Source organism: Ochotona curzoniae, unplaced genomic scaffold (assembly GCF_017591425.1).
Source record: "Ochotona curzoniae isolate NIBS_2020 unplaced genomic scaffold, NIBS_Ocur_1.0 scaffold_2683, whole genome shotgun sequence".
NCBI lineage: Eukaryota > Metazoa > Chordata > Mammalia > Lagomorpha > Ochotonidae > Ochotona > Ochotona curzoniae.
The window spans coordinates 4,602,331-4,622,860 of NW_024467100.1; the positions used below are offsets into that span (position 1 = coordinate 4,602,331).

Genomic DNA, 20,530 nt, shown 5'->3' on the forward strand with positions numbered 1-20,530 from the left:
TTTGTGCTAAAATGAACTTATCTTTCATTCTATTTTTCAATAAGCTTTTTGAAGTACCTTCATATATCCCAAAGAACAAATGCCAGCAGCTTTAGTAACATTTACTAACCCTCCAAGCTTTATATGCTTCGTGGAATTTACGGTACTGTAAGGCACATCAGTTTGACTCTCGAGCATTTTCAATGTGTAATCTCATTTTAGAAACCCAAACAGTACTTCATTTTACTCCCAGGATGCAGTGCAAATATCATTTAAAATGGCCCTTTAAATTTTCCAACACTGCATATGTACATGTACAAGCACACACGCATACACAAATAATATTTTAAGTACTTTTGAAACTTTAATCACTTTTTTTCCAAGTTCCTATGTGCAAGATAGGTCTTTTTATTTCAAGAGTCTTTATGCTCATTTGTTCATAGATTCAGCACTTATCTATAGATGTTGACTATGTCTAGATACTGTGTTCAACCCTGAATTAGGTATAAGTGAAGGACACAGTAATTTTTAAAAATAAATCATAGATCCCAAACTGTAAACCTAACATATTCTAAATAACTTTGGAGGCAAAAGTCTAGTTTATTTTTTCACATCTGCTAATAGCTAGTATAATAGTTGTCTAATAATTACATATTGATTAATTGAAGAAGAATAAAATATAACCTTACTATAAAGCATTAATAATAGGAAATCTGTATTTACAGAGTAGCAGTGCATGAGAAATCTGTACTCCATGCTCAACTTTTCTATATGTCTAAAAATAAAATACAGTCTATCAATTTTTAAAGAAATTATGAAATATAAAATTATCGATCTTTTTGTATACATGACTATTGATAATCACCACACAAGAATAACTTCTGAGATTATTTTTAAATTATACTTCCTGAAACATTAAAAAACAAAATCTCACAAACTCAATCCTTTATAACAAGATATCATATCTAGTTTTGGGAAAATTCATGTTATGTTCTCCAAACATAAACCAATGAACACATAAAGCAATGAATACTTATAAATGTCTGTGACCAAATTGATCACTAAAAGCTGGCACAGAATCTGACAAAGCAGCAGCAGGCAACTAACTTGTTAAGCAATGAATAAATTAATACAGCAAACAAGGAAACTGTGGCCAAACTTGCCACATAGCTGGTTTTTAAAACTCGGGACCATTTAAAAGAAAAAAACAATACTCAACTAATCCATTACTCCATCCATTTTAATCTGTCCCCTCTCTCAATGTATTTCAGCTGCCTTAGCCATGAGAACATTAAGGACAATCTTGGACGAGAGCACATTTTGCTCCTTGAGGTCAGGATGAGGTATGTCTAAACGGAAATCTCCACTTATCACCTTCAAACACTCTGTGCTTTCCAGCTGAACTCTAACTGGAGAACATAAAAATCCATGAGCAATAGAGGAGGAAATGGAGCCACAGTGATGCCCGCAAGTCTCTTCTGAGGTCAAACATCTAGAAAGGGGTGTACTGGGACCAAAAGTCACTACTGGTTCTTCATACCACAACATGCATGTGATCTTCTGCATTTTGCCCATTGGCTCCCACCCACATTATAGAGCACTGGGAAGCATTAACCTCACAGCAGGCTCAATGAGCTTCTCAAAGATTTGGCCCTTTATAGACACCAAACACAGGCCACGGAAAATTGAATGATCAGTTCCATTAATGACAACATCTGCTTCAGAAACTCCTGAACCCCAGAGCTTCAGTCAGTCTTACCCTGTGTTTATAACTTCTCTGCCTTTTCATTGCATGTTCAAGAATCCTTGGGTTAGTTCAAAAGCAGCCTTCCTCAGTGCTTGGTGGCCAAAGTGAGATCTCAGCTAAGAAGTACATCATTGCCAACTGCTGGGATACTCCAGTTGGAAAATTACGGAATTTTGGAACCATGAAGTAGTTATGTGCAAAATATTAAGGGCAAATAGTGAAAACAGAAAAAGAAATAGAAATAAGAGAATCCTTTTCGGCCAAATTATATATGAATAATACAAGCTCAATAGAGATGTGAACAGGTTATCTGGGCATCTCTGTTCTTTTATTAAGTGACATTAAATATTTTTAAAATTGAAAGTACGGTGTTTCTGTAGTAATTAGGCTCTCAATCAATATTGGTTGAACAGAATTTAAACAAAGAGTAGAACTGAATTGCCCAAGCCAACACGTCGAGTTATTTATCAGCACAGGTTTCTAACCTTGATTGACATTAGAATTGCCTGGGAAACACTTCCAGGCACTGAGTCCCAAGTCTCACCCTTAGATATCCTGATTTAATTGGTTTGGAAATCATCAAGATCTACTGGAGATCCCCAATTTATTATGAATGAGGAATGCTGAATTCACAGAAGCCATGGTATTCCTGGGAATCCTGGACCTGTTTCTAGACTGAGTAGTCATTGTTTGGGAGAGACTCGATCGATTCATATGTTGCACAAGTTTCAAACAGGGCAGGAGGGATAAAGAACCCAGTGTGTCTGTGTAACGGACAGGTAACCCTTTATGTAAGCTGGCACAAGGCGTTAGCATGTCTGTGGAGGCCCATTTTTAGATGGGTGTTTGCTTTCTGGATGCCTGTGAGACATGTGTTTGGATTATGTTTGAGGTGTAGGTGATGTAAAGTGCCTGAAAGTAGAGCTTGTAAGGGAACTTGGGAAGGATGGCTGAGAGTCAATGCTAACTTAATACCTGGGCGGGGGGTGGGGAGAGGCAGCCTAATGTTATTAGAGTGTCTATTCAAACTGAAGTCACATAGAGCGATTTAAGCTAAATTTGTTACACATGATGGAGAATTAACTGGACTTCAAGTCTAGGAAGTGATCACACAAGAGGGAAAGAAAACAGGGAGTTCATTGAGAGGTTAGGAGAGAACGGGAGGGTGAGCAGGCTCCTTGGAAGGGTGGTACTCTCACTCTGCACTTGGACATAAACGTTGTTCAGGATTCTAAGTAAAACATGCTGGAAAGGGCTTTCTCAGGATATCAAAGAGTGAGGACTGGGAATCAGTGCCATGAAGTGTTCCCCACGCAACTCTAATGCTTCATCGTTGGATAGAATAGAAGAGAGGTGAGGCCGTTCCCTCCTCACCCCCAAGAGCAGATGCACCCTTTCTGGCAGCACGACCAGAGCAGGGAACATGAAGCAAAGCAGGAAGGGAGTTGTGCCTGCCCTTGATGAAAGGACCCTGGGTCGCAGGACTGTCCCCAATCAGACAGGAAGCTCCTCAGATGTCAACTTCCTTTGAACAGCAAATAGTAGACTGGTACTTTCGAATCCCTACTTGTTAAAAAAAAAAAAAAAAAAAAAAGTGCAGTTCCAAGCCCAGCATCCTTCAGGTTCTGCTGTTTGGGTGAGATATCATTGTCCGACCAAGCCACAAAGGAAAGACAAGAAAATCCACAAACATTCCTCAGAAAAAGTAATTATTCAAAGGATATGGGTGCAGAGACCAAACCCAGTCATTTCAGAGTTCCACACACAACCAAACCCAGCTGCCCTACCTCCAGCATCAGCACCGACTGCCCGAGCCCACCGACCAGGAGTTCCCTCCCATGATGGTCTGCTATGAAGCAAATCTACCCATTAGAGTTGATGTGCTCACTCCCTCCACAGCCTTCAAAACATATATTCATGCTCAATAGCATGAATTCAAACTAACCAGTGTCACTGCTCTTCCAGTGTAACAGACTCAGAAGCCAAGTAAAACAACTTTACCAAGAACTCAGCCTGCATCTTCAGATTAAAACTTGGGCCCATTGCACAACCAAACTCAGAACATACCAAGTATCTAAAGAAACCCACGTACCTCTAGATAAATATTCATGCAGGTGCAAAAGTGGCCTGTGAGACAGAATCCACATTGCTCCCCAGCCTGATGGCTTAACATCTGCTCACATATGGAAACATGGAATGGATTCCAAAAGTAACCAATTGCATGGGGAGTTGGGGGGTGGGGGGCGGCGAGGAAGTACTGTTGCATAGTGATTCAAAGCCCGGGTTTTTGTGTCAGACATACATGAGATTGAAACATATTAGCTCTACTCCCTCCGGCATCTCATTTCTCTAAGCTTTAATATCCTTCTATGTGAGATAAAAATAATAACACGTAGAACTATTAAAATTCCAACAGATAAGGTATATAAAGCCCTATGCTTGGAGTCCCGTACAAGTTAGTATGCGAATGTTGTCTCTACTCTGAACACACAACCAAATTCACCACAGAACCATTGGCTGATGAAAGCACACCCCTACTAACAGCCTCTCTGTGTAATGACCAACGTCCACGTGGTAACTTGTTACTGAATCTTCCTCTATTGTCTCAACAGAAACAAACCTGAAAACGAAACAAGAATCTAGCAGCGTGGAGTGGAAAAGAGCACTTGTCTTAATAACAGCAAGAACCTCAACTTCAAGTTCACCTCAGCCACCAATGTGCCGTGTGATCCTGAGTAGGTCAGCCCATTCCCTACCCCGCTTTAGCACCTCCAAAATCAGTGGGTCTGATGAGTTCTCGAAGGTCCTTTCTACCTCGCTCGCCCTGTGTTCCTCCACCGAAGGCTGCAGAAAGCGGAGAGTCGGCAAAATGGTGCTGCTCAACACCCTACTGGTTTGAACACAGGAAACTCTCAACTCAAATGGCTGGCCTAAGAGGCTCGACCACTCTTGGAAGAACTCCCTTTCCCTTCCCATGGGATTCCTGGGCCTCTGCCAGGTCTCCGAGAGGTCTCGACTGAGAGAGAACAGCCCCAAGCCATCCGGCAACAAAGGGAAAGGCGCCCGCGCCAGCGCACAGTGTCCAGGAAAGGAGTCCATCGTCCCCAACAGAAACGCCTCCATGCCACTGCCTCCCGGCAAACACAGCCAGCCCCAGCCTGACAGAAGACAGCCCTCATCCAAAGCTAAACTCTCCCAATTAAATCAGCGACGCCCCTGGAAGACAAAAAAAAAAAAAAAAAAAGACTCAGTCTACGTCCCTTCCAAAACTCAGATCTTCGACCACCACCACCAGATGCCCCCAATCCGGCTTCCCTTGGTTCGCTTTCCTCATCCTGAAGCTCACTCTGCAATCGGCCTGTCTTGCCTGCCAACAATTTCAGCCCCACTCAGGCTGTTTATTGTGCCTCGCAGCTGCTATGGATTCATTTATTACACTTGAGCCTTCTTTGGTTTTTAGTGTTCCTTAGTCTGCCCCTCCATAACACATCGCCGCCAGCCCACCCCACGAACTCTCCAGCCAGCGGTACCCCGTTCCCCTCCGTTCCTGTGCCTGACTCGAAACTTACTTCCTTCTGACTCCTTTTGTAAACTTTTCCTGAGACACCAAGCAGAGCTTTCATTTTCGGAGGAGGAAGAAAATGAAGGGAAAAAAAAAGACCCATATCACTTACTCTCATCCGGGGGTGCACAGTTGGGGGACCAAGAAAACAGAGCTGTAATCCAACGGCGTTCGCCCAACCCCGAAAGAAGAATTTGTTGTGAAAGCTCCTTTTTCCACTTTGCCGGTGAAGGAGCGCGGTGGTAGGCATACATCCACCGGCTGATGCAAGATGCCTTTGAGAGAAACCTCACATTCTGAGGATTCCTGGGAGAGCGCCAGGGATCCCAGCATCCAATATATTGCACATTTGGTTTCAATTAGGAAGGGGGTTGGGGAGGAAAGCAAGAAAGTCACCAATCAGAGCTGTTTTCTGTTGAGAGACTATTTCTTTTGACCCAAGGGACCACGGGCAAAGCTATAATTTACAGCAAAACCCATTCATAGAAGAAAAATATGTATGACCATAGGACCGACTTAAAGTCATAGCTCACTTCTGCTTTATCCCCACGCGCATCCATCCCAGGTCCAGTGGGTTTGATGGAGACCCTGTCCCCGCTCTGTGACACCCATCCCCATCTCGGTGATCTCACTGGGGCTGAGGTTCTGAGTTCAAGTTCAGCGTCCCTTCTGATTGCAGGGTCAGGGCAGTTGGGTCCACATAGGGAGTTTTTCTTTAGTGTTTGGGCTATGAAACCACAACACATGAGCTCTACCCACCCCCACCAAATAAAAAAAATATTGATAAAAATCTCTTCCCCAAAAATGTTTCCCACACCACCTCTCCCTCCCCCCTCCAAAAAAACTGGATAGTTCCAGAGTCCAGGATTCCTATTTTTTTTTTCCCCCTCACTCAATTCCCAGTTGGCCACTGCCTCTGAGGAGCTGTTAGCTATCCCGGATTTATGCTGCTAAATGAAAATACAAACCTTTACAAGAAGTTTCTAAATTATTTTGTAAACTTGCGCTCTCCCCTCCCTTCTCACTCTTTCTGCAGCCATGGCCAGAGATCATGTGAAAGGGGTGTGTGGGCGACAGGGGAGGAACTGTGGCTGGCTCTCCAAGAAGAGACTAATAATCCACTCCATCAGCCAGGCTCCAACCTTAACCCTTCAGAGCCTGGAGCATTCCAGCCCCAGCTGAGCCACCCTCAAGTGTTGATTCTCTGTGAGTGGATACAGGGGATACAGGCTAAGAAAGGACTTAGGGCGGGAGATCGATGCAGCAAGAGAGATGAGAACAGAAAACCAGAGAAGACCCATTCTCCTGGGGGAGCCGGCCTCGTCCACCTGGCCCTCGAGCCACTGCCAGCTTTTCGCTGCCTGTCCCTCTCCCTGGATTGTGCAGCCCTATAGAGAGGTGGAAAGAGAAATGGGGCAGACAGGTTAAAGAAAAGAAGAAGAAGAGAGTGGAAAGGGACCATGGAGGGGCATCACCATGCTAAAGTGTGAGCAACTTTACAAGCAGAAAAGCAAGGTAGAGAAACCGCCCAATTGTCATAATGTTAAGTTCCTGTGGAAAGGCTTAGAAGCTTAGCACCACTGTGACAGGAAGCAGCCTATGCTGTGATTCTCACGTGAAGGCTACACAGGGAATGAAGGAGTCGTTCCGAGCTAGCTACGGAGATGATTAAAGGTCTCAGACTGCACCTAAGAGAACCTTAGAATGCTGGCTATCCAGCAAGGAAAAAAGCATGTGCAGAAAGAACCCCATTAAGGAAAACCTTGAAGGAACTCTGAAGTCACATGGGGTTGAGAAGCTGGGACATTCAGCTCAACTCAGTAAATGGAAGAGCGCTTTAAAATGTCTGTGGAAAATGGAATGAAACCAGACTAGCAAAGAGGTGCAGCAAATTAGGTTACTGCTTGCAGTACTGACATCCCCCGCAGGAGCCCTGATTCCAATCTTGGCTGTTCCGTTTCCAGTCCTGCTTCCCGCTATTGCACCTGCAAAGGCACCAGAAGATGGCAAGGTTCTTGGTCCCTGCTACCCACATGGGAGACTGGGATGTAGTTCCTGGCTCTGGTTTCAGCCTGCAGAGTTGGCTGTTGTGCTCATTTGAGAAACGAACCAACAGAACCCTCTCTCTCTCTCTCTTTCCCTCACTCCCTCCCTCTCTCTCTCCCTCTCTCTCTAGCTCTCACTCTTACTCTATCACCCTCTCTTCCTTTCAAATAAATGAGCAATTCAAACTTTTTTAAAAAATATAACTCATGATAAGTTTTTCCCAATACACATTTCAATGAATTTTTTTTAAGATTTTTTTTTTTTTGGAAAGTAGATATACGCAGAAAGAAGAAGGGACAAAGAGAGAGAAATATCTTTCATCAGCTGGTTCACACCCTAAATGGCCTTAACAGCTGCAGCTGGGTGGATTCAAAGCAATGAGCTTCTTCTGGGTCTCCCATATGGGTTCAGAGGCCCAAGACTTAGACCCATCTCTTGCTACTCTCCAGACACGTTAGCAGGAAGTGGAATAGCAGGTACTCAAACTGGTGCCCATTTGAGGAGCCAACACCACAGACAGACGCTTAACATGCTATGCCACCCTACAAGCCCTATCCTTGAACTTCCTGCAGACATTTCTTATGCATGGATTTCAAAATTCGTTCCACCAAACTTGTATTCTAATTGTATTTTCATGAACTTTTCAGCACCGTGGTGTATGTTGAGCATTTGTCAGACACTTCACTGGGCATTTGCTGCAGACATCTGTTTATAGAAATCATCCTAGTCCTCATCTACATCTACTCCTATAGCGGTCACCTCTTTGGCATTCCTATAAGGAGTGCACGAGTCAGATGACACGCAGTTTTTGGATTTGGTGAGACTACAAGTCAAATGCAAAGAAATAATAATAATAACAGTACAGCAGTTCCCTAAAGCCGGAACCTAATACAGGACACACTCCTATAGATCTGTGTTCTCAAACGCCTGTACTTAAGCTAAGGTGGTTCTCCTCTTGGGCAGGACTGCTTGTCCATCTGCTCTGTGGACAGCTGTGAGTCCACTCTGAGCCAGTGATGTTGACTGCAAACCCTGGACACACCTGGCTGTGTCTGAGGAGGAATAAACAGTGTTAGGAGACAGATAAAGGAGACTTCAGAGTGAAGACAGAACCAGAAGAAGAAAGACAATTCCAAGTACCCTGGGAGTCGTATCAACAGTAAGGGTCCAAGCCAAGTGCATGTTCTTTGTGTTTTTGTAGACAGACCATCCATCACTCACATCACCATCTGTGTCACTTACACTGTCCTCTGCCACATCTGAGGGTTAACACTGAAAAACATTCAAGGGCCCGGCGCGGTGGCACAAGTGGTTAAGGTCCTCACCTTGCACGCCCGGGATCCCATATGGGCGCCGGTTCTATCCCGGCAGCCCCGCTTCCATTCCAGCTCCCTGCCTGTGGCCTGGGAAAACAGTCCCAAGGCTTTGGGACCCTGTGCCCGCGTGGAAGACCCAGAAGAGTCTCCTGGCTTAGTATTGGCCGTTGCGCTCACTTGGGGAGTGAATCATCGGACGGAAGATCTTCCTCTCTGTATATCCGCCTTTCCAATAAAAAATAATAATAAAAATAAATCTTTTAAAAAAAAGAAAACATTCAAAAATTTAGAAAAAGCTGAGTGCTGTGTTTTACTAAAATATTTGTGGGATGTGAAGCAGGCAGAGGAATGATCACATTCAAGTCTTAGTTTTCATTTTTTTAAAAAGGAGTTATTTATTTAAGGGCTGGCATCATGGCTCAATAGGCTAATCTGCCAGTGCAAGGACCAGCATCCCAAGTGGACACCAGTTCATGTCCCGGCTGTTCTGTTTCCTACCCAGCTCCCTGCTTATGGGCTGGGAAAGCAGCAGATGATGACCCAACTTTTGGGGCCCGTTGGCTCCTGGCTTCAGATTAGCTCAGCTCTGACCATTGTGACTATTTGGGCAGTGAACCAGTGGATCTCTGCTCTCTGTAAATCTGCTTTTCTAATAAAAACAAATATGTCTTTTTAAAAGGGGGGAAATTAATTTAAATTATTTATTTATTTGAAAGTCAAAGCTCAAGAGAGAGAGAGATCATCCATCCACTTATTCACTGCCCAGATGTCACAGAAGATCTCCCACCTGGGTAGCAGGGCTCCAACACTTGGATCACCTTCTGCTGCTTTCTGAGTCCGCAGGTAGCTGAATTTGAAGTGGAGCAGCGTGATGTGAATCAGTGCCCTTGTTAGATGCTGGCATCCCAGGCCACAGCCTTACCCACTATGCCACCACAGTGGCCGCTGAGCCTCAGGGGGAGAGCGGCATTCCTCTTCTGCCCGGGCAGTAACCTGTTGGAAGCCAAAGAAGAGTCAAAGGAAAGTGGAACCAAGCCATGCAACATGCAGAATTCTCCTGGGGACTCTCGGGATGATCCGATGGAGTTTCAACTGAGGCTCAAGTTCCTAATGTTGTAGGAACAGATGCGGAGAAGTATCAGTGGTTACTCCTTTATGAATACACTTTGCCCCCTGTTTGGTGTGGCTTGGGAAATCGGAGTCACTGCAACCGGGATTATTTATGTTCCATAGGGGGTGACACATCCTGTTGCTCAAGACTGGTTCACCCTGAAAATGAATTACTGAGAAACACTATAGGATTCCATTACTGGGATTTCACCAAAAACAAGATGGGTCTGTCTCCATGATCAGGATGCAGTTGTTAATTAGGAATTTTTTTAAGAAGTGTGGGATGACTCTTTTCTAAAAAGACTTACTTATTTGTTATTTGTTTGCTTGTCTGAAAGACAGAGCTACAGAGAGAAATACAAGGAGAGATCTTCCATTCCCAAATGGCCGCAGAAGCCAGGGCCAGGGCAGGCTGAAGCCGGGAGCCTGCAACTCCCAGGTGAGTAACAGGAACCACGTGTCTGGGCTGTCTTCTGCTGCTTCCCCAGATGCATTCGCAGGGAACTGGAGGGAAAGTGACACATCTGGAAGTTGAACCAGCTCCTGTTGGGAAGCCAGGGTATGGAAGGAAGCACTTAATCAGTTGCACCTTGCTTCTGGCCCCTCAGATGACTTTTTAATATCTTCTCTCATCCACAAATCAAGGTTCAGGTAAACAGAAGTGTTGAGAAGCAGAATCACCATATATTTCTGTCTGTAAATGACTAGAAGCTGGGTGTTTTTTCTGATGCCCAAGGAAGTAAAAGGAAAGATGGATGTAAGGGAAATTTAGTTCATTTTAGGAAACACACACACTCCTTTAAAAGATATGTGGTTATTCACAGAACCAAACAGGTGCCATATTTAAGCTTCACAAGGAATTAGTTAGAAATTGGCCACCACTGACTTAGGTGACAGTTTTCTTTCCTTTTAAAAAACATAGATTTCCAAAATATTAAATAATTGACAATAAATTATCAGCTTTCACACATCCCTACTCATTTAAGTCTTTTCTTGTCCACTTCATTTCATCTCTGATGCTGTTACATAGTTAACAAGAAGACAGGCCCAGGCCCATGAAAACCACAAAATAGGGTGGGAAGGATGGAGGATTTGGGGGCAGGTAGGTGAGACAAATGCTTCCAATTTTCCTTTGCTTCCTGATCCTCTTGTATGGGGGCTGCGAGAAAGGAGGGTACTTCTCTCAGCTGCCTAATTGTATCAGTGCCCAGGGATGGGGATAACTACTTGATGCCATCTTACAACCTTAGTGTTCCAAGGGTATTGCTTGAATGGTTTTAGTAGTTCCTAGACACTGTTGGTTTTGCTGCTCCAAGGTTGATAAAATCCTTCTAAGGTCAATTGGCACCCTAGTGCATCCACTCACCTTGAAACTTGCTGCCAAAACTTGGCTGGGGGAGTTGTCCAATCTGTTTGACTCTCCATCTTCTGACATGGCACCTGATATTTTCTGCAGACCCAAATGAGCTAACTAGCATGTCCCCTTCATGCACCTTGGCATGCCGTCGCCTGCATAGGCATCAGCATCAAGGAGGCCCAGACCCAGTACATATATTTACATTCCAAGGTCAGACTAAAATCCTGTCAGTCTCTTTGTGGCTAGAGTTTTGAGTCCAACAGTCCAGTTGGGAAGTCTCCCAAGAAACTTTACCTGGGGTGATCCCATACCTGACTCTGCATGTGCCAGCCAGTATAGGGTCTGATTCAGTCTATCTGCCATATCAGCCTATGCTGATAATTGTGGTTGCTTGGTCAGTTCTATCCCCAGCCCCACATCCCATGCCAACCTTCTGGTGCTGTAGCCCAACACAGCCTGTGTGCAACACAATTTCCCCTTGCACACACCAGTGGGAACTGCAACCTAGTTAGAATGACCCCTCAATAACTCCTACAAGGCCCACTTCCAGTCTAAGTCGTGTACATGCCAGTATGTGCAGCAGACTAGTCCAGTCTGTGCTACACTCAGTCGGGTTCTCATATTCAATTTTATTAGTATTGCAGCTTCGCTAAGCCCACTCCACTCCATGAAACAGTTCATACGGATGCCAATGGGTGCTGCCACCTTGTCCAGCCTGGCCCATTCCAAGCTATTGCTCTTCTACACAGCAGCAAAAGCTGCAGCCCAGCAGAGCAGTACCCACAGTTTCCCTACTAGGCTGAGTCCCAGTCCTGGATCTTGCAATCTCCAAGGAGTATTGTGATTCACTCTAACACAGCTTGTACCCTGTCCTGGTACTTGTTGGTGGATGCTGCAATAAAACCCAGCCAGTCTACACATATCCTGGCCCTTGCATGCACCAGCAGATTCAGTGCCCTGGCCTAATCCAGCCCTCCCCCACACCCAGCTCACATGCAAGCCAATGGTTTTTGCACCTCTGTTCAGCCTGGTCTGCCCCCAATTCCAACTCTCACGCTCACCAGTGGGAGCAGTGGCCCAGCAAATGGGTCCATGCAACGCCCCCACCAGTCTGGGGTCATAGGTGTACTGTTGGGTGCTGCAGCCCAGTCTGGCATGGCACATCTTGATTCAGCATTTGCCAGTGGGTGTTGCAACCTAGCTCTGCCTGACCTGCCCCCAATCCCAGCTCATGCTAAAGTGGTGCTGCAGCCTAGTTCAACCTAGCCAAAACCCCAGTCCCTTTCTTAATGTGAATTGGCAGGTGCTGCATCCCATCCCAACCTGACTTGGCTTGCACACCCTCCTGACTCTTACAATTACCAACAGGTGCTGTAGACTGATCCAGCCTGGCACGCCACTAGATGTGTCCCACATGTATGTTAACAGGTATTGTAGCCCAGCGTGGCCTGGACAGGCCCCACTCTGGCTCCCATGAGTGCCAGCAGGTGCTGGAGCCTAGCCAAGTCTGGGGCACACCCAGATTTAGCCCACGTACATGCTAAGGGATGTTATGACCCTATCTCCCCCATTTCTGACTCTGGCACTCACAAGTGGGAACTGAAACACAGCACAGGGTCACTTTAGTTCCCCTACAAGGCCTGCTTCCAGTCATAGATGTTGCATATGGCCTACCCCCATCTTGACACTTGCCCTTGGATGCTACAACCTGTTCTGGCTCTACCTGCCCTCAGTCCCGACTTCCACTGGTGGGTAATGCAGCCTAGCCCTGTCCAGCCTGCCCCCATCCTTAGCTCTCATGCAGACTGATAGGTATAATAACCTAGTCTGGCACGGTTCACAGCCCATTCTGGCTCCTGTGCATGCCAGTGTCTTTGCCTGTTCCACCCGCCACCCAAGCCAGCCTAGTGCCTGCCAACAAGTGGAACAGCCTTGCCTGGCCTATCCCACATCAGCCCTGACTCATGCTCACCACTGGGAGCTACAGTCCAGTAGGGGAGTTCCCCCATCAGCCCACTACCAAACCAGATCTCACACTTGTCAGCAGGTGCTAGGCCCCTCCCTATCTGACATAGTCTGATCCCTAGTCTCAGCTTTCATGTGTACTGGTGGATATTGTGGCCCTGCCCAACCTATACCCAATTCTTGGGTGCATCTGCAGATGCTACAGCCTGGACCAGCCCAACTTGTTTCCTAGCCCCAGTTTCCATAAGTGTCAGTGAGTTCTATGGTCATGCCTAGCTCAGTCCATCACCACCCTCTAATGCTCAAGCAAACCAGCTGGTATGGCAGTCACACAGGGTGAGCCCACAAAACCACACCGAATCTGCTCCCAGTCCCAGTTCTCTAGGATGCAGATTGGTTCATGGCCCAGACTAACATGGTATACCCCCTGCCCTGAAACTCACTGGCACATACTAAAATCTAACCATGTCAGGCAGGCCCTTCAGCCCCAGCTTTCATATGTGCCAGTAAGTGGTAGTTGACACCAACCAGCCCAGTTCAGGTCTCCCATGTGAGCAGGTATATTGATTTAGCCCTGAAAGATCTGCCAGTTTCCCTGTTACAAACTACGCAGTCTCAGCCCTCTCGTTTACCTGTATGCGCAGTAGCCTGGTTAGCGGAAGTTCCTCAGAAATCCCTCCTCACCTTCAATATTCTCCATCAGCATTCCTCTCTCCTACATCCCCATACCCTCTTCACTGAGCATTCCACATCCCCCCATGCCCTTGACCATGCAGGTCCCCAAGCCCAGTCTTCGGGCATTGTGGCATGCCAGCCTAGGATCCTGCCAGCGGACTATGCATGCTCACACAGGGGTTGCCAGACTCCATCTGCTGGCATGCCAACACCTGCCCTGCACATATTTAAAAAAAAAAAAAAAAAAAAAAAACAGGCAACTGTGCTGGCACACTGATAGAGTTAACACCAACTTGGCATTAGTCAGGCCCCAGAATGCCTGCCAGCTATTGTCTGCCTTTCTCCCAGCAGTGTAACACCTGCCTAGGTACAAGGCAACCTGGACAGTTGCCTTCACCAGGAGTTAATATCCTTTAAAACACATGTATTTTAAAGAGTTTGAAAGAACTATTGTAGGCAATAGGAACTCTTTGAAGTTCTTAAAAACGAAGAATCTAGATGTTCAGAGAGCTTCACAAAGCCTTTCCTTTGACTTCTTCCTAAATTTAGCTCATTCTTGAATCTTAGTGTACTGAAGATCTATCCCCTGCAGCTTGATTCAGAAAAGCACGGAGACTGTTTTGAGGAATTCAAAGGTCGTTAACATTTTTTCAGTTTATTTATTTTTACTGGCAAGTCAGATATACTGAGAGGAGAAGAGACAGAGAGGAAGATCTTCTGTCCAATGATTCACTCCCAAAGTGGCCACAATGGCTAGAACTGAGCTGATCCGAAGCCAGGAGCTTCTTCTGGGTCTCCCACATGAGTACAGGGTCCCAAGGCTTTGGGCCATCCTGCATTGCTTTCCCAGGCCACAAGCAGGGAGCTGGTTGGGAAGCAGGGCCATAGGGATTAGAGCCGGCACCCACGTGGGATCCCAGAGCATGCAAGGCAAGGACTTTGGCCACTAGGCTATTGCGTCGGGATCTTTAAAGTGATTTTTGACACAGAGTTAGTTCCCAGGTTCTACCTCGTTACTCTGCTAGATGTTGTTCTATGACAGACTTTAATGAAAGATCACCCAAGTTACAAACCCAACTCAACAGAGTCGCCTTGAACAAGGGATCAACTTTCTGTCTAGAAAGTGGGAGGTAACACACACTGGGAGCCCAGGGGATCATAAGGCTCCAGGGAGAGCCAGCAGGAATAATTTATGGAGTGTTTCCTATGTGCCAGGCACTCTTCCAAGAACTTTACATTTATTATTTCACTTAATACAAGAATTTATAGGGTAGGTGCTATTATGGCCCCCAGTGTCCCAGAGAGGAAGCCAATACACAGGGAAATGAACCAAGACCATCAACCACGTGGGAATAGAGCACATTTCCATGTATGTACATGGGGTGTGTGTGTGTGTGCGCTCTGTTGGCAATTAAGTATTTATGTGGTGAATTCCAGATTTCAGAGCACGTGGGAATGAGTTAATTCTTACTTTTCCAAGTATTAAAGTCTTGTTATCAGTGAGCATTCTGTCATTAAACCTCAGGAAAAATACATGTTATGAACAAACTATGCACGGATTTCAAAAACTGGTTGCAGCTCCATCCACACAGCCTTTAATTCCATTTCCCCACAAACTTCCTGAAGCGCCTCCGGAGACGGAAAACCAGCTGTCACATTCCTTCTTTCTGTTCCTTCTACTGTCTGTTGTTGACCGTCACTCCTCCCAAGCAATTCCACCATGGGAAGAAATGAAAAGTCAAAAGAGAAATTCAAATCTGTCTGCCTGGTGCCTCTCAGGGAGGAGCGGAGCAGTCGAGGGAAGAGAACACCCGAGTTAAATGGCCAAAATAAGTCTCCGATTTGCCTGCGTGCTCAACAATGCTGCATATGATATTTCCCAGTTGAAGGAACATTCTCACAGACATGACTTCATCTGGTCCTCAGACAGCCCCAGTGTGGACTCCGCACAGATTATTAATATCCTCATGTTACAAATAAGGAAAACAAAGCTCAGGGAAGCGGCCACTCATCAAGGCTTTCTGCTGGGGGCGGGGACACGGCAGGATCCGGGCTTGAATTCGGCTTCTGGGTTTCTCAGGTTCAGTCCACGCATTTGGAGCAGGCAGCCACCCTTCTCAGAGCCTGTGGGCTCACCCAGCGCTGGCAAAAACACGGTTATCTTGTCTCTCTGCCTGTTGCGCTGTACTCATAATGCCTTTCATTGCGGAGGAAGAAAAGCAAGCCCTCACCTCATCAGAAAGTTTGCAATGAAACGTGAAAAATGAAGACAGGAGACGAGGAAGCGTCTGTAAGCTTTAGGTGCCCTGAGCGGAGTGAGGACATTCAAAACTTATTTCACAACAGGAAGTTAAGGATCCGACCCTTGTGTAGGCTACAATCTGTAAACCTGAACTGTGCTTGTGAGGCAAGAAGGCAATCTAACTTCAAATGTTTCCAGAGGTCAGGCTCTTGAAACTGCCTCGTGGTTCATTCCTCAGGGTCGAAAGTCTGCTAGAATGTTGGATTTGTGACTGTTGCTGAAGGACTGAAGTATTGTAATAATACCGGGAAAACAGGTTGGGGAGAGGAGAGACCTATTAAGTCATATCATGGAAAATAATATAGATTTTTTTTAAAAAAAGAAATAAAATTTAAAGAAAAAAAAAGTCCCGCTGGATATCCACCCTGAGTCTCCGTTGCTGCCATTTGCACCATAACCTTGCCTGCACGCAGGGAAAACAATCAGATAGCAGTTAAACTGTCTCCCAGCTCCTCGCGCGGCCATGCCCATGCGTCAGGGCAGAGGCGGGTTACAGCACTGCCATCATTTCTCCACGCGCACATTCGGCTGAGAGCCATCCAGCCTAGCCAGAGTGAGAACTCTCCTTAGGAAACTTGAAGACCCTCAGCTGCCTTCCTTCCGGCCTGGGGCTCTGCCCACATCAGTGAGGAAAACAACCCTGTCCCCATTTGCTTCACTGTCTTAATGTGAATCCAACAAGTTCAGAAGACCAGAGCACTTTGCGTTATGGAGTCTTTTTTTTTTTTTTTAAGCGATTCATCCTGCTTTTCTCATCTGTCTCCAGAGGATGCTGGGAAGTGTGCAAGGTTGCTGTCTGCGGGTGCTCATGCCAAGGCAGCTTCAATGTTCTGAAACACCTCACTCTAGAAGCTTTGTTTGCCTAATGTCCCATCATGCAGTTCTTAATGCGTAACTCCACCCCATCGCCCTGAGTTACTCCATAAACACCACCTCTCTGTTTCTAATACACAACATATTTCAAAGCAGAAAGGAATTTATAGCACCAATGCTATTTTTCCATGTGCAATTCCAGTTTGGAATGTCCAGCAGCAGCCCTCAAATTGCCTTTCAAGATAAAGACCAGATTCTGGCTGTGGGCTTCTGGGAAGGCTGTTAGTCTTTGGATGCAATCTGTTTCTCCAGAACTTTCTCTGAGCCACAGAGGAGCCCAGCTGCACAAAATGCTTTTGTTCTGAACAGCCAGAGATTTGAAACAGACAAAAAAAAAAAAACAGATCAAGCATCCCTAAACCAACTGAGGGTCAGGGGAGGGGCTTGCTAGTGACCAAATCTGGTGAAGGTGACCCCAGGGGTAGCAACTCATTCTGGGAGCACAGAACAAGTCCCGTATCTCTCACTGCCTGCTTAGCCCAGGCGGAGCCCCGGTTTCTTCCATGGATGAAGAATAGAAATAGAATTAGTTTTTTTCCATGAAAACTCTGAAGCACACCTGAGAGGTGTGGAAGAAGTGACTGTAGAGATGGGTCCTGGGTCAACATCCTTCCCATTCCCTACCCCTGAGGCACCTAGGGCCTCACCCGAAGACCCCGTGTTGTCACCCTCCCCGCAGTCCATCTGGGATTAAAACCTCACGTCTAATGTGGCCCCTATTCCAAGTCACACTGACATTATTGAGTGCTAGGACAAAAAGTTGCATGTAGGTCTGTTCAGTCTGCACCAACCTTAGTTCCCACACTCCCCTGCAACTAGAAGCCATGCCTGTGTTCTCTAGCGTGCATATTCTTAGCTATAATTGAACGAATTAAGAACAAATATCTGACCCAAGCTCTTTTTAGATTATTTCCTTTTTTTCTTTTTTCTTTGTACTCTTCTATTTTATTTTTACTTTTATGGTACAACTCCATTGACTTTGGGATTTCCCCTACCGCCTCCCCAAATTCCCTCCCCAGCAACTTATTTCCATCATGTTATAATAGTATAGTCCTTCATAAACGATCATAAGTCCATCATTCTGTTATTTAAGTGTGTCCTAACATTGCTGGTACAGACAATGGCAGACAGTCCAGCATCCTATTGTCAAAATACAGTCAACAGTTTTATTGGGAGTCCATCTTTGATTTGGAGGTAGAGATGCATAGTGCATTGCATCTTCACATCTGGATATTATGGTGTCTATTACCCAGTTACTGTACATTCCTTTGAATCAAAAGCCACAATACAGAATCAACAATCGGGAGAGATAAAACAAAAGATTTACGGCACCTTGGGGTTAAGGAACATGCTACTGAGTAATCAATGTGTCAATGAAGAAACGAAAAAGAAAATAATAACCTTCTTGGAGAAAATGATGCTACTGTGTGATCTATGAGTCAGTGAAGAATTTGATAAGAGAGAAAAGAAATTATTTTGAAGAAATGAAAATAAAAACATATCAAATCCCATGGACTGTAGCAAAAACAATATGGAAAGGGTTTTGGGTCTTATTATTTTTTTAATTTTTTATTTTGAATTTTGAATTTTTATTTCTATTATTATTATGATGATCATTATCATCATCATCATTATTTTATGATATAGTTCGAGTCCCTGGGATTTCCCTTACCCCCTCGACATGTTCCCTCTTCACACCACTGAGTTTCCCTATATAATTATTATACTATAGCTCTTCATGAAAAGTCATATGTCCATCATTGCGGGCATGGACAATGGCAGAGAATCCAGCATCCTATTGTCAAGATATAGTTAACAGTTTCATTGGGAGTCCATCTTTGATCTGGAAGTTAGAGATGCATACTGCATTGTATCCTCACATCTGGATATGATAGTCTCCATTAGGCAGTTACAATACATCCCCTTAAATGAAAAACCACAATATAAAATCAATAGCAGGGGAAAAAAATTGCCAATTTACAATGCCATGAAGTTAAATAACATGCTACTGAATGAGTAATGTGACACAGAAGAAATGAAAAAGAAAATCAAGAATCTTCTTGAAGAAAATGATGTTACTGTATGACCTTTGAGTCAGTGAAGAATTTAATGAAAAAGAAAGTGTTTTGGAGAGATGGAACTTAAAAAGAAAGACATCAAAACCCATGAGATACAATTTCCGCTGATCTTTGCTGGTGAGATATGTCTCTTGCAGACAACAAATAGATGGGTTTTGTTTTTTAAATCCACTTTTTAAAATCCACTTATCTATAATGTTTGATTGATGAGTTTAAGCCATTCACATTCAGCATTAGTATGTTTGGGTGACAATTTGGTCCTGTCATTTTAGGAATGGGTTGTTCATTGGTTTAGCATTCTGTTGCCATTTTACACGGATGTTCTTCCAATTTGCCTTTGGTTTTGGTGGGCACTATTCCTCTTCTCTGTCAAGAGAACATCTTGAAGTATCCTTTGTAGGGCAAGTTTGGAAGAGACAAATTCTTGTAACTTTTCTTTACTGTGGAAGAATTTTGTTTCATTTTCAAAGACAAAGAAAAGCTTTGCTGGATATGTTATACTAGGCCGACAACTTTTTTCTTTTAGGATCTGGACTATGTTACTCCATTCATTTCTGGCCTTTTGCTTCCTGTGAGAGGGCTCCTATGTGTTTAATTGGCATTCCTTTATATATCAGTTGATTTTTTTCCCCGTGCACATCCAAGGATCTTTTCCTTATGTTCAATTGAGAGAGCTTGATTATCATGTGTCATGGTGAAGATCACTTTTGATCAGGCCTGTTGGGAGTTCTGTGCCCCTCCTTCATACTGCTTCCCAATTCTTCCTCTAGATTTGGAAAATTTTCCCTTAATATTTCATTAAATACATTTTTAAACCTAGCTTCTCTTTCTGCATTTTATGGGACTCCCATAACTCTTACATGTGGCCTGTTAATAGTGTCTTTCAATTCTTGAATGCTTTTTTTTAGCTTGATCCAGCTCTGCTTCCAGATTTTTGCTTGTTTCCTCCTGGTGACAAGAAATATCTTCCAATTCTGAGATTATTTCCTCTGCTTCATTCATTCTACTTTGGAGACTTTCCACTGTATTTTTAATTTGCTCCACCATATTCTTCATTTTTGATATATAAGCTTTCATTTGGTTCATTTCCACTGTGACATATTCCTTAAATTCCTTGAACACCTGTTTTACATGCTTCCTGTTTTTGATAAGAAGTTGTATAACAAGTGTTTTGAATTCTGTATCCCCCATTTTCCCCATGTCTTCCTCAGTTAACTGAGGTTGGCAACAGCTTTGCTCCTTTGTAGGTGAGTCTTCGGTAATATTCATTGTGCCTTTGTCTCCTCTTTTGCTCTTGGTCATTGTGCTTTTGGTTATTAGATTCTTCTCCTTGGGGCAAATGTCTAAGCGCTGTCACTCACAATTCTACAGTTCAATTTTACTTATTGCAGTTGGCACACAGCTCTTTGCTTGCAGTCACTTGTGCCACTCCCTCTTATGGGCTCTTATGTTAGATTTCCAACATGATCTCTGTAACTCCAGGTCCTGGATCACCAGTCTCTACCTCCTGTGATTCTGTG

At 44.6% G+C, this 20,530-nt stretch overlaps 1 protein-coding gene across 1 annotated transcript in view; it reads right to left on the reverse strand.

The window, feature by feature from the left end:
* Window positions 1–5,457, reverse strand: part of DDR2 (discoidin domain receptor tyrosine kinase 2) — a 131,056-nt gene extending 125,599 nt beyond the window's left edge. The window contains exon 1 of the mRNA XM_041003248.1: window positions 5,401–5,457. The gene's annotated coding sequence lies outside the window, so the exon portion shown is untranslated. The remainder of the gene's footprint in view (window positions 1–5,400) is intronic.
* Window positions 5,458–20,530: the final 15,073 nt, after the last annotated feature.